General features: G+C 39.5%; 1 protein-coding gene across 3 annotated transcripts in view; it reads left to right on the forward strand.

Moving 5' to 3' along the window:
• LOC127578689 (microtubule-associated protein RP/EB family member 1-like) overlaps window positions 1–17,171 on the forward strand; it is a 28,899-nt gene that overhangs the window by 792 nt on the left and 10,936 nt on the right. The window contains exon 1 of one of the 3 annotated variants that reach the window (XM_052030971.1): window positions 91–141. The exons of the other annotated variants lie outside the window; for them this stretch is intronic. The gene's annotated coding sequence lies outside the window, so the exon portion shown is untranslated. Of the gene's footprint in view, window positions 1–90; window positions 142–17,171 lie in introns of those variants that run through there. 3 annotated transcript variants of the gene reach the window in all.

The raw sequence follows: 17,171 nt of genomic DNA on the forward strand, positions 1-17,171 counted from the left end.
CACCAGCCACTGTCTGTGGTCGTGGTGGTCGCACTCCTATTGGTTCCTCGCGATGCCAATTGCGGCTTGTCTCGCCTCAGCCGTCCGCTGTTGTGTCGTCATCGAGGAGAGGAAGTAGCTGCAATGTAGCCGAGGAGCAAGGTTGTAGAAGCAGCGCTGATAATACAGCACATGGCTATCATGGCGCTGGCCTCGATATTACTCACTTAGGGAAGTTCTTTGTGTCTTTACACGGACTTTGTTGTTTCCTTCTCTCTGCCGTTTAATTTTCGCGCTAATCGGAATCCCGAGCTGAAGACAATGAACCAGCGGTCATTGTCCATGTGTCCCGGATCAGCGGCTAACGCCTATGTGGGCACTCGTCTCGATCTCCCCATACTTCAATTTAAATATCCGTGTTAATCCACTGTATTTCATTTACAGCCGGAAAACATGACAAACATGAAAGTGTATGCCACCTTGATTTCTAATCTGTACATTCTTATTGAAAAGCGCAGGTTGATTAATAGTAGTCAGAAATTAGGCTAGATGTATCAAAGGATGCAACAAGCTTTTTATTTGATGTTCAGTTATGTCGATTTAGGAATAAAATGAAGTACTGATTCAAGTATTTCATAAAGATGTTTTATCAATATGTCTTATGTTAATAATTTTTGTTCTTGATTTAAATATTAATCTGCACATTGCACTTTGAAGTGCATTCTCATATTTCTGGCATTTAGTTAAGATGGATTATACTGCAAATGCCATTCTGTAAAATTTTGGTTCTAGTGCAGAATGGGGGGGAAAATGCATTATTTCTGTTACTTGTGTGTTAATGCAATGGTATAATTATTCTATGGACATATTAAACCTGGGCTTCCATATTTCAATTCTTGTAAAATTGGTCTTGCATTCTCTGACGTGCCTCACAAGCCTGATAGGGTTCTTTGAGGAAGTGACCAGGAAGATTGAGGGTGGTGCAGTGGATGTGGTCTACATGGATTTTAGTAAGGCGTTTGACAAGGTTCTGCATGGTAGGCTTCTTCAGAAAGTCAGAGGCCGAGGGATCCAGGGAGGCTTGGCTGTGTGGATTCAGAATTGGCTTGCCTGTGGAAAGCAGAGGGTTGTGGTGGAGGGAGTGCATTCGGATTGGAGGGCTGTGACTAGTGGTGTCCCACAGGGATCAGTTCTGGGACCTCTACTTTTTGTGATATTTATTAACGACTTCTTAGAGTGGAAGGCTGGGTTAGCAAGTTTGCAGATGATACAAAGATTGGTGGTGTTGTGGATAGTGTGGAGGGCTGTCGAAGCTTGCAGAGGGATATTGATGGGATGCAGAGCTGGGCTGACAAGTGGCAGATGGAGTTCAATCCAGAGAAGTGTGAGGTAGTACACTTCGGAAGGACAAACTCCAGGGCGGAGTACAAGGCAGGATTCTGGGCAGTGTGGAGGAGCAGAGGGATCTGGGGGTTCATATCCACAGATCACTGAAAGTCGCCTCACAGGTAGATAGGGTAGTTAAAGCTTATGGGATGTTAGCTTTCATAAGTCGGGGGATCGAGTTTAAGAGCCGCGAAGTGATGATGCAGCTTTACAAAACTCTGGTTAGACCACACTTGAATACTGTGTCCAGTTCTGGTCGCCTCATTATAGGAAGGATGTGGAGGCATTGGAAAGGGTGCAGAGGAGATTTACCAGGATGCTGCCTGGATTAGAGAGTATGGATTATGAAGAGAGACTAAAGGAGCTAGGGCTGTTCTCATTGGAGAGGAGGATGATGAGGGGAGACGTGATATAGGTATACAAGATATTAAGAGGAATAGATAGAGTGGGCATTCAGCACCTGTGTCCCAGGGCACCAATGCTCAAAACAAGAGGACATGGCTTTAAGGTAATGGGTGGGAAGTTCAAGGGAGATTTTTCACCCAGAGAGTGGTTGGGGCATAGAATGCGCTGCCTGGGGTGGTGGTGGAGGCTGATACGTTGGACAAGTTCAAGAGATTGTTAGATAGAGGGATATGTGGGAGGAAGGGGTTAGATAGTCTTAGGTGTGGTTTGAAGGGTGGTACAACATGGTGGGCCGAAGGCCCTGTATTGTGCTGTATTGTTCTATGGTCTATTAATGCTTTAATGAAACAACTCATGCTGGATGATTTTTCATTATTTTTTAAAAAAAAGGTAAAACTCCGCAGAGGATGGAAATCTAAAAACAAAACTGGTAATACTTGGGTCAGACAATATCCATCTAAACCACTTCCTGCACTCATTCCTTCCTTATTCTCTTGGCTACAGTAGGTTTCACCTCATCCTCAACACCAGCTTCCTCATTCAGAGTATTTCATTCCTCTGCCACCAAACAAGTCTTTCTCTTCCTCTTTCACTTGCTACTGTTGCACCCTTATTCACTCTAACACACAATGGCCCTGCATTGACCCGTGGAAATTCAGAAGCTGCGACTTCTATCTTCTTCAAACCCTTTACTATCTGGGTTCAAGGTGAAACTGAGATATATAGTTCTGTTCAATTTGTGGCGGGTATTGTATTTATTGCTTAAGCTACAATCTCTTCTGCATTAGGGAGGCTAAAGCCAGATTGGGAGATCATACTCCTTGTACCTCTGTTAAATGTGGAGATGTACCACCAAGCTGTCACTTGTCTGTCATTCAACTGCGCTCGTGCTTTTCTGTTATTACCCTCTCACACTGTTCCAGAGTAATCTATGTGAACACAAGGGACATCACCTTGTGTTTCCAGTGGTGTTTAGCCATATTCTGGATTTGACAAGTTGGGTTGAAGGGCCTGTTCCCACAGTGTATGACTCTAACAGTGAATTCAGCAATCTCAGATAATGCCGCTCCTTTTTGTTTCTTTGCTTATCCTTCGCACCCCCATTTGTCATTGCTCCACCTGCCTCCCATCCTAACACAGCTCTGCAATTTTTGCATCTTAAAAATGGTTTTATCCCTAAATAGTTCACTATTTTCATGTTGGATTTCAGCTTTTGCCCTATTTTCTTTTTGGTATATCTGGATGTTTTGAGCTTAAGAGTGAAAAACACTACAGATGTTTGAACTCTGAAATAAAAACAAAATGCTGGGAATACTGAACGGGCCAGTCAGCAGCTGTATAAAGAGAAACAGATGATGTATCTGGACAATGATTCTTCATCGTACTGGATAAGTGAGAAATCAAGAGTTTTAAGTTGCAGAGGAGTGAGGTGGAGAGAACCAATGGAATGTCTGGCATAGGATGGAGAGCAAGGTTGTCCAGATGACACGCTTGCTTTTCAGTCCTTTAGCTAGTAACAAATGAAAGTAAGGTGTATGTGATCTTTCTGCAGGAGTGTAAGTGAAGGAAAATGAATCGTGGCAGCAGAAAAGGGGGGAGAGAGTAATAAGAGGGGGGTGGGAAGCATGAGATGCAGCAAACAGCAATTGCTAGAAATCCTGAAATAAGAAACAACGGTGGAAATACTCAGTAGATCAGCATCTATGGAGAGAGGAAAAACTGGATTAATGTTACTGGTTGTTAATCTTGCATCAGAGCTGGCTGGATCTGTTATAGATAGGGGGAAAAAGCTGGTTAACTGAAATTGTTGAATTCCATTTGAGTTCTGGGAGCTGTAATATGGATGGCACAATGGTGCAGGTAACAGAGCCACTGCCTTGCCGCTCCACACACTCCTGACTGTGTGGAGTTTGTACGTTCTGCCTGTGGCAGTGTTTGTTTCCTTTGGGTGCTCTGTTTTCATCCCACATCCCAAAGACCTACAGGTCAGTAGGTTAATTGCCTGTTGCAAATTGCCCCTAGTGCATTGATGAGTGGTAGAATCTGGGGAAGTGATAGAATCTAAGGGGCATGTGATTAATATAGGATTAGTGTAAATGGGTGTTTGATAATTGGTGCAAATTCAGTGGGATGAAGGGCTTGTTTCTGTGTGCTGTCTCTGCCTCTATGCCTAGATGGAGGATGAGGTGCTTTTCCTCGGTTGTGTTGGGATTCATTGGCCTCCTACAGTGTTCCAAGGTCAGAATGACAGAAGGATGGAAATTTAAAGTGACAGGTGACTGGAAGGTCAAGGCCATTCATGTATCCCAAACAGAAGTGTTCTACAAAATGGTCACCCAATCTGCTTTTGGTTTCTCCATTTCAGAGGAAACCATATCCTGAGCACAGAATGCAAATGAGAATAAGTGCAAGTGAATTACTGCTTCATTTGGAAGGACAGTTTGGGGCCCCTAGGTGGTGGGAAGGGATTAGGTAAAAGGGTAAGGGTTGCATCTCCCAGGGTTGCATGAAAAACTGCAATGAAAAGCAGAGCAGTTGGTGGAGATGGAAGAGCAAACTTGAGAGTTACAGACTGAGTGGACCCTTCAGAATGATGGGAAGGAAAGGTCTGTTTGCTGGTGGAATTTTGTTGAAGGTAGAGGAAGTTATGGAGGATGATCTGTTGAATCTGGTGGGTGGAAGATGAGAACAAGGGAGATCTAGTCCAGCTCTAGCTGGGAGGAAGGTGGGGTGAGAGCAAAGTGTGGGAAGTTGAGCTCTCAACTGTATCACGTCAATCAACTGTGGTTGAGGGGAAGCCACTACCAAAAAGCTCATGGTTAGTTAGCAACCAACATCCAGTACAAGCACACAGACTCCAACAACTGAAATTCTCTCACCCTGCTTCCCTTAAGGATTCCATTCTGTTCTCGGTCTCTCCGATGTATCTGTTGTGATGACAGGACTTACCATGTCAATGTTTCTGAGGTGTCTTTCTTTAACCACGATTTCCCCTCTGCAATAAGGCTTTCAACTGTGTCTCCTCTATTTCCCACATTTCTGCTGTCAACCTGTCATCACAGCAAAGATGGGGTTCCCCTTGACTTTACCTTCCAGCCCACCAGCTTCCATATTCAATTCATCCTCTTCTGTAATATCTACCACCTTCAATGAGATTCCAAATCTAGACACCTCATTAATCTTTCTGCATTCCAAAGGGACTGTTTTCCCTTGTGAATCCATGATTGCTCTTCCCTTTTCCACCAAACACTCCCTTTCTGATGGCACTTCCTTATCAAGCCACAGGAGAGGGCAAGACTTGCCCATTTATGTCCTTTCACCTTCCAGGAACCCAGACTGTGTCTTGTCCATTTATTAAATCCATTGCTAACTTTACAAAGTGGATTTTGCCACAGACCTTTTAGACATGAACATTCTTTAAAATTTTTTTTTTCTACTGAGTGTTTCTAACATTTTCTGTTTTAAGACATTCTTGCATGTAGACTACTTACTCTAATTAATGCTATCTCTTTCCTGGTGATTTCCCAGTTCTTAAGTTTTTTAACTGTTCTCTTTTCCTTCGAGGCATGGCGATGATTATTATGTATTTTCTAATTGGTGATCACCTACTCCTGTTCCAGGCTTCCATGCTAAATCCTCTGTTTCCATTGGATGTAATGACATTAATCACCTTCTCTTCCTATTCTGTTATTTCATCACTTCAAACTGCAGGCTGACCCTGTTTATTGGAATGAGATCATAACAAAAATTCTAGAGAATACAAGACAGCACTGTCTTTAGAATTTCATGTTAGCATCCAAGTCATGCAGCATGGAAATTGGCCATTTGGCCCACTACATCCACACTGACCAATGAATACCTATCTGTATTAATACCATTCTTCTAGCATTTGACTTGTCACCTGTGCCCAGGGTAGTTGAGTGCTCTTATCTGAAAAGATATTTTAGTTGCTCCCAAATGATCAGGGATAAGTATTCCAAATCCAAGTTTTGGGACTTTTTTTTTTACAAGAAGTTTAACAATTGTTCATTTAATATCCAAATAATGAACATAAATGTGAACAGTCAATTTGATGTTTAATTGCCACTAAAATCTATATCAGTACTCAAATGGATAATGCTACACTTGTGTAAGAATGCTGAATTGTTAGTCCCTTGCTGAATCTTGCTTCCAAATAAAGATGCAGAAGTCAATGTTGTATGGGGGAGGGAGTTGGGGGGGGGGGTGGAATGCTACTCATCCACTGTTTACATAGATAAAATCTGGAAAGTATAAGTATATCTGGTCTGCATTCTGAAATTGATCATATAGCATGTAATGGCAATTGTACCAGCTGTTCAAAGCTCTACAGAGTTTTGGTTACTCATTTGTGTTCAAACCTTGGGTTTCTGAAGTCATTAAAACCTAATGGTGTATATTATAAATTTTCCACAAGATCATGGTTGTGAACTGGATAAGGGATTCATGTGGTCTTGAACAAATGGATGACCTCTTCCACATTAGTGTGCCTTGGCAGCCAGTGACATTGCAATGCTCAACATTTGTCTCTGCTTTCCATATTATAAATTATTCTTTTAATTGTGAATATAACTCTACTAAAGTTTTAATATTGCAAATGCCTTGATATTCTCAAAATGAAATGCTCTCTCCAGATGTTTTTTTTTTAAAATCCTGTTTGGTGGTGAACTGAGTATTTTGAACTGGTGTTTTGTATAATATATTCCAGCAGGGCAACAATTATAAAGTTGTCATAGAATTATGAAATGATTTAACATACAAAATGAGGCCGTCTTTCTTTCTTATACCTATGCACAAAGAATTTGTTAGCAGTTGATTATTGCTGGTAATGATAGGTCAATGTTGCTTCAAAAGTTTCAGCATGATTCTCGTTTTACACTTTTTTTACTCCTGTCATTTGGAATCAAGTAAAATACCATAATTGCAGTATTCTTGAAACTGGCACTGAACTTGCAGTCTGTGGTTGAATTCACCTGACTTTCCATCTCAGTTAAGTGCTGTACAGAATTTTAAAATGCTAGTTTTATTTTTGTGCTTAACTGCACAAATTGATCTTTTGTGACAGTGCAATGTAGGTACTGATGTGTAAAATATAATTGTGATTATTAAACATTTCATTTAGGATTGGTTTAAAAAGGCAGTCATTGGTTAATTGAGTGAGCTTTAAGTCCTCTGGAATGGAAGTAAGTTTTGATGTTCGTATTAAATTACCCATATAACAATGTATAGTGCATCAGCAAACACTGTGAGAGAAATATAATCTGTTCTTGCCAGGTGTTCTAACATGACTGTTATTCCTTTTGCTCTGCTTCTTTCCACCTACATCTGTCACTTTTCATTGGTTTTTGCCAATGTAAGTTTTTATTTTCTTGGCTTGTTTTTTTTCCATGGAGGTGTAGAGAGACTTAGTCCATGTTCCAGCCTTGGTTCCTTTTGCTTTTTTTCATTCAGTGGCCAAACCAGTTCCTGTCTGCTGCCACTTGTCTTTTGCCTGGCTGAACTTGTTCTCAAATCAAACAATAGCACTTTAATTGGAGCAAAAAGCTGCTGATGCTAGAAATCCTAGACGAAGCAGAAAATGCTGGAAACATTCAGCAGACCCTTAACTCATATCAGTTCTTCCCAAGTAATCATTGTTGTAAGCTGTGCCTGCCTGTTGGATGTATAGCCAACATTCTCCCAATTCCTAACCCTTTCCACGTCACTTTCCAGTACACTGACTTGATCATTGTTGCTTCCTGCTTTCACTCCAATTTTGAAAATTCCATCAACTTTGCTGAATTCTGTATTGTCCATCTCTTGCTCTTCCCTCCATTTCTTGACTTCGCTGTCATGGAATGGGGAATACAGCGTTGGAATAAGTAGGGTGGGCTCAGTTGCTTAAATGGAAGTTATTACTTATACACATCTAACATACCTGTATTCAGGTTTAACATTAAGATGTATGTAGTATGGTATTCCATTACAGTGAGCTTGTGACATCTCTGCATTGATTGGAAACTAAATTTTCAAGGAAAGGTCATCTGAGAGGTGACAGAGTACTGAAAACCAGACCAAATTTCTGGGCAGGTGTGAAGGGGGGGGGATACAAGAAAATGGGAACTGCGCAATTAAAATGGTATGGTTAGAAATAGTAAAGGATCTGTGGTGAAAATTGTCTACAGATCTCCTGAAGGTAGTCCTATCAATGGGAAGAATGGAGATCAAGAAAGTATGTGGCAGAAACAATGCGGCATTAATGCGAAACTTTCATTGTAATAAAAAATAGGTCAAGGGGAAAAAACACTCCAACTTTTGAAATTTCAGGATGGTTGTCATTTTGCATTATCGATGAGGCAGTGTAGTTGATGCAGTCTATACGAGCGTCAGTAAGGCCTTTAACAAGGTCCCACATGTGAGACTGGTCCAAAAGGTTAGAGCCCATGGAATCCAAGGCAAGTTGGTAAATTGAATCCAAACTTTGTTTAGTAATAAGTCAGAGTACTGGTGATACAGAGGGAAACGGGCCCTTCGGCCCAACTGGTCCATGCCAGCCAAGGTGCTTTCCTGAACTAGTTTCATTTGCCTATGTTTGGTCCATATCCCTTTTAAACCTTTCCTATCGATGTACCTGTTCAAATGTCTTTTAATTGTTGTAATTGTACCTGCCTCTACTGCTTCATCTGGCAGCTTACCACCCTCTATGGGTGAAAAACCTGCCCCTCCAGTCCCCTTTAAATCTTTCCTTTCTCACCTTAAACCTATTCCCTCTAGTTTTAGACTTGCCCGTCCTGGGGAAAAGGACTGTGACCATCCACTTTATAGAAGTTTATAAAATTATGAGGGGCATAGATAAAGTCACTCCTCAACCTCATTTGCTCCAGGGAAAATAGTCCCAGCCTATCCAGTCTCTCCTTATAACTCATTCCTTCTGAATCTTTTCTGCATCCCCTCTTGTTTAATCACATCCATCCAAAGGAATGGCGACCAGAACTGGACACAATATTCCAGTTGTATTGCCAATGTCTTATACAGAAGGTGATACTGGAGGGTTGTCTTTTGTGATTGGAAGCCTGTGTCCAGTGGTGTACCACTGGGCTCAGTGCTGTGATGTTTGCTCTTCGTTATACATTCAAAATTTGGATATTAATATAGGTGTGATTTAAATTTGTGGATAACATGAAAGTTGGTGTTGGTAGTGAGGAGGATAGTCAAAAGCAACTAGATGATATTGAGCAGTTAGTAAGGAGGGCAGAGCAATCAGAATTTAATCCTGCGAAGTGTAGGGTGGTACTTTTTGGGAGGACTTAAAAAGGGTAGAACATACACAATGAATGATAGGAGACTTAGGAGTATTGATAACAGTGGCCTCAGTGTACAAGTGCAAGGATCCCTGAAGGTGGCAGCACAGGTAGATGAGATAAAGGCATACAGGATAAAGTTAAAACTCCTTTAACCATACTTTTCTGCTAGGCCAGCAGATTTTTTTTGTACTGTCAGATATTAGTATTAATTCCCCAGCATGTATTTAATTCACTCTTTATATGTTATACAATAGACTAATAAATTTTACACTGAAACCTAAATTTAAAGGGCACATGAGTAACAAGGTAGATAACATGGGAGCGTAGGAATCGAGTCCCCAGCAAGTGGACGGGGAGTGCAGAATTTAGGGTCCCAACGAGTAGAAAGGGAGTATGGAGACCAGGACCCTAATGAGAAGGAAAGGATTGCAGGAAACACCAGCTATGGAATCGTATGCCTTTTAAAACACATCAGTTTAGACAGCTGCACCTATCAAGAGCCAGTTGGTGAACCATCGAAATTACAGATAGTGAGCCAGATACCAAATGATTGGGATTTTCGAATAGTTTGATAGTGGATTATAAGGGTTTTACAGTATTTGACTTTAATAGCCCGGCAATAGAATATAAGAGCAGAGAGATTGTGGTAAATTTTATAAAACTTTGGTTAGGCCACATTTCTGGCCACCAGTCTATTTCTGGTTGTCACTCTTGAAAGGACCTGATTGTTCTGGAAAGGGTGCAGAGGATATTCACTGAGATGCTGCCTAGCTTGAAGCTTTTCAGTTATGATAGACTGGGTAGGCTGGGTTTGTTTTCCTTGGAGCAGAGGAGACTGATGGTCCTGATGGAGATGTACAAAGAAAAAAAAATCCATTCTAGATTTGGCAATTGAATGAATACAAATTGGTTAATTGACCAAGAGGGAACATTTTGCAAATGATGACCATAATATGATTTTGTGTTAGGTTTGAGGGGGAAAAGCAAGAGCCACAAACCTAAGATCTTTAAAAAGATGTAAATTAATTGACCAAAGTAAATCTTTTTTGTAGGTAAACTAATGAATAGATAGTGAAGTATTCACTCAATAATTACCATTGAAAAGAGGCTATAATATGCTTTTATCAAATTATGATTAGAAAATAAGAGCATTAAGATGCCATCCCAAGAAAAAGGGGGGAAAAAAGTAGAAATCCAGCAGTGAGAGCTAAACAAAACTACAAATTGTTTTTTTTTAAAAAAAACCAGCAAACTGGAACACAAACTTGTAAAGCATCTTGTTATTTTTCTTTAATAAAATTCATTAGTTTCACCTATATATTCTCCCACAAATATTCAAATTGCATACTAAAGCAGATAAAATTCATTGGTCTTGGCAAATATAAGAACAAATAAATGGTGGATGTGAGGGTCTTTTAAATTTTTAAAAAAAAAATATCTACATCTCTAGGACATGATTTCTGCTTTGTGTTGCTTAAAACTAAAATGGTCAAAGTGAAATGGGAGGGAGAAAATACGAAACATGGTGATAGGGGATTTGACCAACTACGAGCTAATCCACAATTCCACGTGAATATGTGACTTTTGGTTTCATGCAAGGCCCCAATTAGGATAGAGAGAGGAATGACTATGGCTGAAGATGTTGTTGTGGCATTTGATAAGCTTCTACACCTGTTTTATCTTCCAAGAAAAATGAGTTTTACAGTTCTGTATCTGAACAACATTAGGTTGGTCTTTATTGGTGTCTTGTCTGGTGTTGAAATGAGACTTCTTTCGACATCCTCACTGTTGTTCCCTGCAGAATAAATTGCCTCATTACTAGTGCCTGGCATTTAAGGAAGTAATTACCTACTGCAAAAAAAGTGTTTATCTAACATCTGTCAACAGCTGACTGGTTCAGACCAATTTCAAAATACAGACTGACAATGTAATGAGAATGTTGACTTGTGAATTTATGATCAATCCTATGGATGACTTCTCTAAATTATTCCAGAGAGTGGTGGGGGGGGGGGGTGGGTGAAGAGAGGGGGAGAAGGAGAATTGCCTGCAATAAATGTTTTCTTTCCTGGCTTTTCCTAATTTTATTGCATTATACTTTGTTTTCATTTATGAAGAAGACAAATTGAATTCATTCATGCTGGAAGAGCACATGATGAGTTTTTGTTTAATGATAATGTGCAGCAATGTAAGTGGTGTATAAGAACTGTCAGTTTTCCACACAACGTACATATCATAAACTATCTGTATAAGAAGGCTCCTAGAAAATGATGTTACCCCAAACTTTCTTTAATAATGCTTATAATAGGATTAAACATTGACCCAGTATAGGTTGTTATTTCATTATATCTGTTCAAATAGTATGATTTGCATTACTGAAAATCCAGTAAATTGGATTTTGCACTTGGGCAATAGTAGTTTGAGGCAATGTGAAAGATCAATGTAAACTACCTTTATGTAGTTCCCAAATAAACCTACAAAGGATCTCTTTTAGGAGAAACTTTTTGCAATTTAGCAAGCCACCCAAGTTCCCTGGGCTTGGTGCATGTTCTTTCTTGCAATACAGCCCTTTAATGCATGATTGGCTTTTGGGCCCTGGGCAACGCCTTAGCCACAGAGACTGACTTTTCCCTCACAATAACTTTGATAGCCTGTGAGACCTTTTCTTTAAAGTTTAAAATACCAAATATTTGCGCATAAAAACAATTAAACACCTTAAACTGGACTGAATTAATTCAAATGAATAGCAACTTCTGTGGACAGCTGTTTTTCCCACTGATTTCAGTAGTCCTGCAGAGCCTGTGCCAGACAAATGCTATGAAATCTGAGCTACTCTGAAGGTATTGGCATAGAGCGGGTGAGTTAGGCTTAAGTCAATTCATCCTTCCACTCCATTATGTTTGGGAATTCCCCACTTCTGGCCAGGTTTGCCCAGCAAATCCAAGTAGATCTGCTACATTTTCAGCAAAGTTTGGATCCAGTAAAGCTTCTGCGTACTAAGCTACTTAAGGAAAGTTCACGAATAGTAGTAACCATCGTGAGGTGCAAAGTTTACAGATGGATACAAATATATGCTTAATAACTACGAAGCAAGGCAGGAATGGTGAAAAAGGCATTTTGGACGCTGGCCTTCATAAGTCAGGGCATTGAGAATAGAAGTTGGGATATTATGTTGGAGTTGTATAAGTTGTTGGTGAGGCTGCACTTGGAGTACTGTGTACAGTTTTGGTCACCCTGTTATAGGAAAGACATGGTTAAACTGAAAAGAGTGCAGATGTTGCCAGGATTAGAGGGCCTGAATTATAGGGAGAGGTTGGCCAGGTTAGGTCTTTATTCCTTGAAACATAGGAAAATGAGGGGCAACCTTAGAAGTATTTAATATTATGAGTGGCATTGATAAGGTGGATGGTAACAGTCTTCAAGGTAGGGGAGTCCAAACTAGCGGCATAGATTTAGGGTGAGAGGTGAAAGATTTAAAAGGGACCTGAGGGACAACTTTTTCACGCAGAGGGTGGTGAATATATGGAACGAGCTGCCAGAGGAAGTGGTTGAGGCAGGTACAATAGAATCATTTAAGAAGCACTTGGATAGGTACATGGAGGGGTGGGGCTTAGAGGGATATGAGCAGAACACAGGAAATTGGTACTCGTTGGGTGGACACCGTGGTCAGCATGGACTGGTTGGGCCAAAGAGCCTGTATCTGTGTTGTATTGCCCTATGACTCTAAATCAGAATTTTGACATTGAGATGTAGTTGATCCATCATGATGTACATTATTTTGTATTCCAATGGAGAAATTGCTAAGAACTGATGACAACTTTACTCAGTGACGTGTACTTTGATATTAGTTCTAAGTTGTATGAGTTCTGAATACCACAGCATATCTTTGCTCTTCACTTCTGTCCATTGTTAAGGGTTTTTAAAATTATGGTAAATGGAATTTGACTTGCTGTGTGTGATCCTGCTGCCTTCCTGTTTCATCTCCTTTGTAATATTATTGTGTTCTTCAAGGGACACCCAGAACAAGGCATTGTAGCCTCAAGTTCGAGGCTTTATAAAATCATCAGGATCTGTTTGTGATTTTTATTTTTATGTCCTAGTGGCCAAATCTAGTTGAGAGGTGAATTATGGGGCCTGAAAAGGTATAGGCAGTTAAGACATCTTGCATATTTAGACTTATTTTATGGGCCAGGAGGAACAGCACCACTTCTGGACTTCCCTTACCTTGTACTCTAAACCCTGCTTCCATCAGTTGAAATGCTTGTCCTATCACCAACCAATGGCTCCTCATGCAGATCACAAATGTTGGTGGTTTGTGCCTACTTATGCCAACTAGTCATGTTTTATGAAATTGGAATAAAACCAGAAAATATTGGAAGAACTCAGCAGGTCAGGTAGCACCAATGGAGAGACAGAATCTGTATTCCTGGTTAATGACTTTTCATTGGAAAGTTGTATTGCATTATAGAATATTTTAATACAGATGGTGTGTGTATAATACAGCATGTTAATTTAAATATATTTGTATGAACTAATAAAGGATGATTGACCTGAAGTGTTGACTCCATTTCCATCTTTGTAGATGCTCTCTGATCTGCTGAGCTCTTTCACCATCTTCTGTTTTTATCTATGTATGTGGGGGAGAGAAGGCCTCTAATAATTTAGCCCCCCTCAAAGAACTGCTTTGGAGAGCTGTCATTTTAATCTTCAAGTTTGAGGGCCTAACTATTGAGCAGAGTTACCAAGTTATTAATTACTTCTCAGATGACAGTGTATGTACCTCTTGCAATCTTATGTATGTGAAATCTGCAAAGTTCACCCGGGTTGGTGAACTTGTGAAGTTCTCTGTAACAGAAGATGATAGAGACTCACTGAATGTATTTGAGAAGGAAGTAGATAGATTTCCAAATGCAAAACACATCAAAGGGAGTCGAACGACAGTCAGAGCATAGTATTGAAATGGAGGATCAACCTTGGTCATATTGAATGATGGGGCAGGCTAAAGGTGCCAAATGGCGATCTCCCTTGTTTTGGTTTTTATACAGTGGAGGTAAATAGCACCTGTGGGCCACATCTATAGACTGTTCTGTATACTAGATTTTTATGCTTTTTTTTAATAGATATACTTTTAAGGACTGTTAAGGTAGTCATTTAATTGATCTATGAATCCAACATCTGAGACATCTACTCAAGTATACTTCATATTAATCTAAATCTTATTTAGGCAGTCCCTTAGGATCAAGAACTACTTGCTTCCACTAGGTGGAAGATGTTTGTCTGTTATTTTGTTAAAAGCATGGGGTTGCTGTTGCTAGCTGCTAGGCGGTCTTGACAGAGCGAGGTCATGGTCTTGATCCGATGGTAATGAGATCCAACACAATTGGATGCAAAGCTCTGCTGCACAGATTTAACATGCACACAGACATACTGATTTAAGTACTCCCCAAAGTCAAAGGGAAAAATAAAACTGCAGATGTTAGAAATCTGAACTAAAACTAAAGTGCTGGAAGCACTCTGAAGGTCAAGGTGCTACTTGCTGTATTAGTTCATTTGATTTCATCATATCAGAGATATTCCTTTCATTCTACCCATTCCTCTTGTACCTTCTGTTACTGAAAGCTAACTTGTTTCCTCTTTCCCAAATCTCTTGAAAGATCCTGGGGCTAAAATGTTAACTTTGAGTAAAGAAAAACAGTTCAAGCTTGAACTTCCATTTTCTAGATTAAATCTAATTGTCATTTTTCAATGGCTTCATCAGATCTGAATTTTATATTTCAGCTTTCTCTCTTGTGGTTGAAGTTTCAGGAACTTTACTATTCAGTGAAAAGTAATTTGATTTAAGTTGCACTATGCTTGGTGATTCTTATGTCTGTTCTTTTACTGAGTGTTTTGTGAAGACAAATTTGCCAATTTGTGTGGCAAAGATAATTCTGCTGACCTGAGACTGAATATTTGACCTTTGTCATCCTTGCAGCAGGACAAGGTCATCTGTGTTCTCCAGAGTGTGCCATTTTGAAACTTAAATTTCTCGATTACAGAATAGTCCAAATGCACTTTAGATTGTAACGTTCTTTAGGAAATGAGCACCATTTGGCTTGCTTTGAAGTTGTTTTGGACCAGCCTCAAACTTAAACTGAAACTGTTTGCAAATACTGCTAAGAGTTCCCTATTTGACAAATTATTTTTCACAAGATTGTTGCACTGAATTACTTCCAGGTCATCCACCTCTATGTACTATTCGGAATCTAATCAAGCTTGGAGAATTTGCTCTTATGATTAGTGCAATGTGCCTGCCAATGAGAGGCTGACTCTTCAAGTGTCTTCACTGCCCTCAAATCTATGGCTTCCTGTATCCCTTGCTCCTGGCCACTGATTCCTTGTTTGAACTGTCTGTGCCTTTTTCTTCCTTTGTGCAAGGTGCTCCTTGACCAGATGTTTATTTTCCTGTCCCAGCATCTCTGAATCGGGATCAGATTTTCTGATCATGCTTTGAAGTTTCTTGAATTTTATGATATTTAAAGGCACTATATAATGCAAGATCTTCCTGCTAGTCATTACAGAAATGGCTTTGTGCCATTTTCTTAAATATCCTAGGTTTGTATTGCTTTTTCTGTTGGGTCTTATGCTGCCTTGAACTTGATCCTGATCATTAGATGAATTAGTCTCATCATTTGCCATCAGTTTATGGACACTGTACTAAGCTAGTGTTCCTCTCTCTTCCATCTTCCACTTTGCTTCAGCAGATAAACTGAAGCAGAACTTCAATATGCTTTGTTCTGTGGATTTTTCAATTATTTAAGTGTGTTGCTGAGATTCTTAACATCAGACGTATCTGTAGATACACTGAATAACCTTGAACACTTTCAAAAAAAACTTGCGTGGAGAGACTAGAGAAGCTAGTGTTCTTGGAGCAGAGTTTAACTTGAAACATTGATATTGCAAGTAATATAGATGGGAGCATAAAATTACAAAGACACTGCTGGATTAATATTGAGAACAAAATGTGGATGTTGAATTTCAGTAAGGTTAACTATAAAATCCAGTCATTTTGGCCCAAAAGAAAATGTTTCAGCATTACTTAAACAGTGGGGAAAAAGTAGAAAAAGTGGAGGTCCATTGAGATCTGCGAGTCCATGCACACATCACTAAAATGTGGTAATTAATTACAAAAAAAAATGAAGGCTAATGGAATTTTGGCTTTTAAGGTCTATAATATAAAGTGGAAGATATTTTTCAGTAGATGTAGAGATCTCTAGTTAAGCCACTTTCTGAATATTGTGTATAGTTCTGGTCACAATAGAAGGAATGCATTGGCCTTGGAAGGAGTGGTAATAGCTTTACAAAATCCTGGTTAAAACCACATGTGGAGAACTGTGCTCCATTCTATGCACCCTAGGAAGAATGTGTTGGCCCTGGAATACAGCGCACAGTCATCAGAATTTTAACAAGGCTCCAAAGATTATTCTGTTAAGTTTTATAAATTAGATGTGTTCCCAGGTTAAATATTTAAGACTTCTGGACTTCTATCTACCCAATTAATTTACTTCAGGAGCATTTTCTTGCTGCTGAAGGAATTTTGGACAAGGAGGATTGACCCAGTTCAGGAGAGATGATGGGAAATACTTCATTTAGGGTGATGGTGTATATCACTTTTCCCATTTTAAAACAAAAAATCTTGTTTCAATTAATTTTAAATCCAGAGTTCAATAGAATCTTGCTGGAATATTGGTCCATACCAATTGAATGGAGGTATAATGTCATGGTTTCCTTGTGCATATTTTGAACACATTCATTTAAAAAATATGGAGGGTTTTTATAGTCTAAATGGGGGAGGCAGTCTATTTCCATAAGACTGAAATGTCCAAAAGAACTAAGTGGAGTGTGAGGTTTTTTTTAATGCAGTAAACCATTAGATTTCAAAAGCCCTGTATGTAACAGTAGCAAATTCAATAGCAGCATTCAGAAGATAGTTGGATATATAAACTGAAATCTTCTCAATTTGTTTCTCTGGTACAAAATACTTAAAACTTGGAATGGATATAGAGTAGCCCAGTAAACATTGTGATTTGGTATAAATGCACATGAAATTCAAAGCATAAGTGT

The sequence above is a fragment of the Pristis pectinata genome, chromosome 16, assembly GCF_009764475.1.
Source record: "Pristis pectinata isolate sPriPec2 chromosome 16, sPriPec2.1.pri, whole genome shotgun sequence".
NCBI lineage: Eukaryota > Metazoa > Chordata > Chondrichthyes > Rhinopristiformes > Pristidae > Pristis > Pristis pectinata.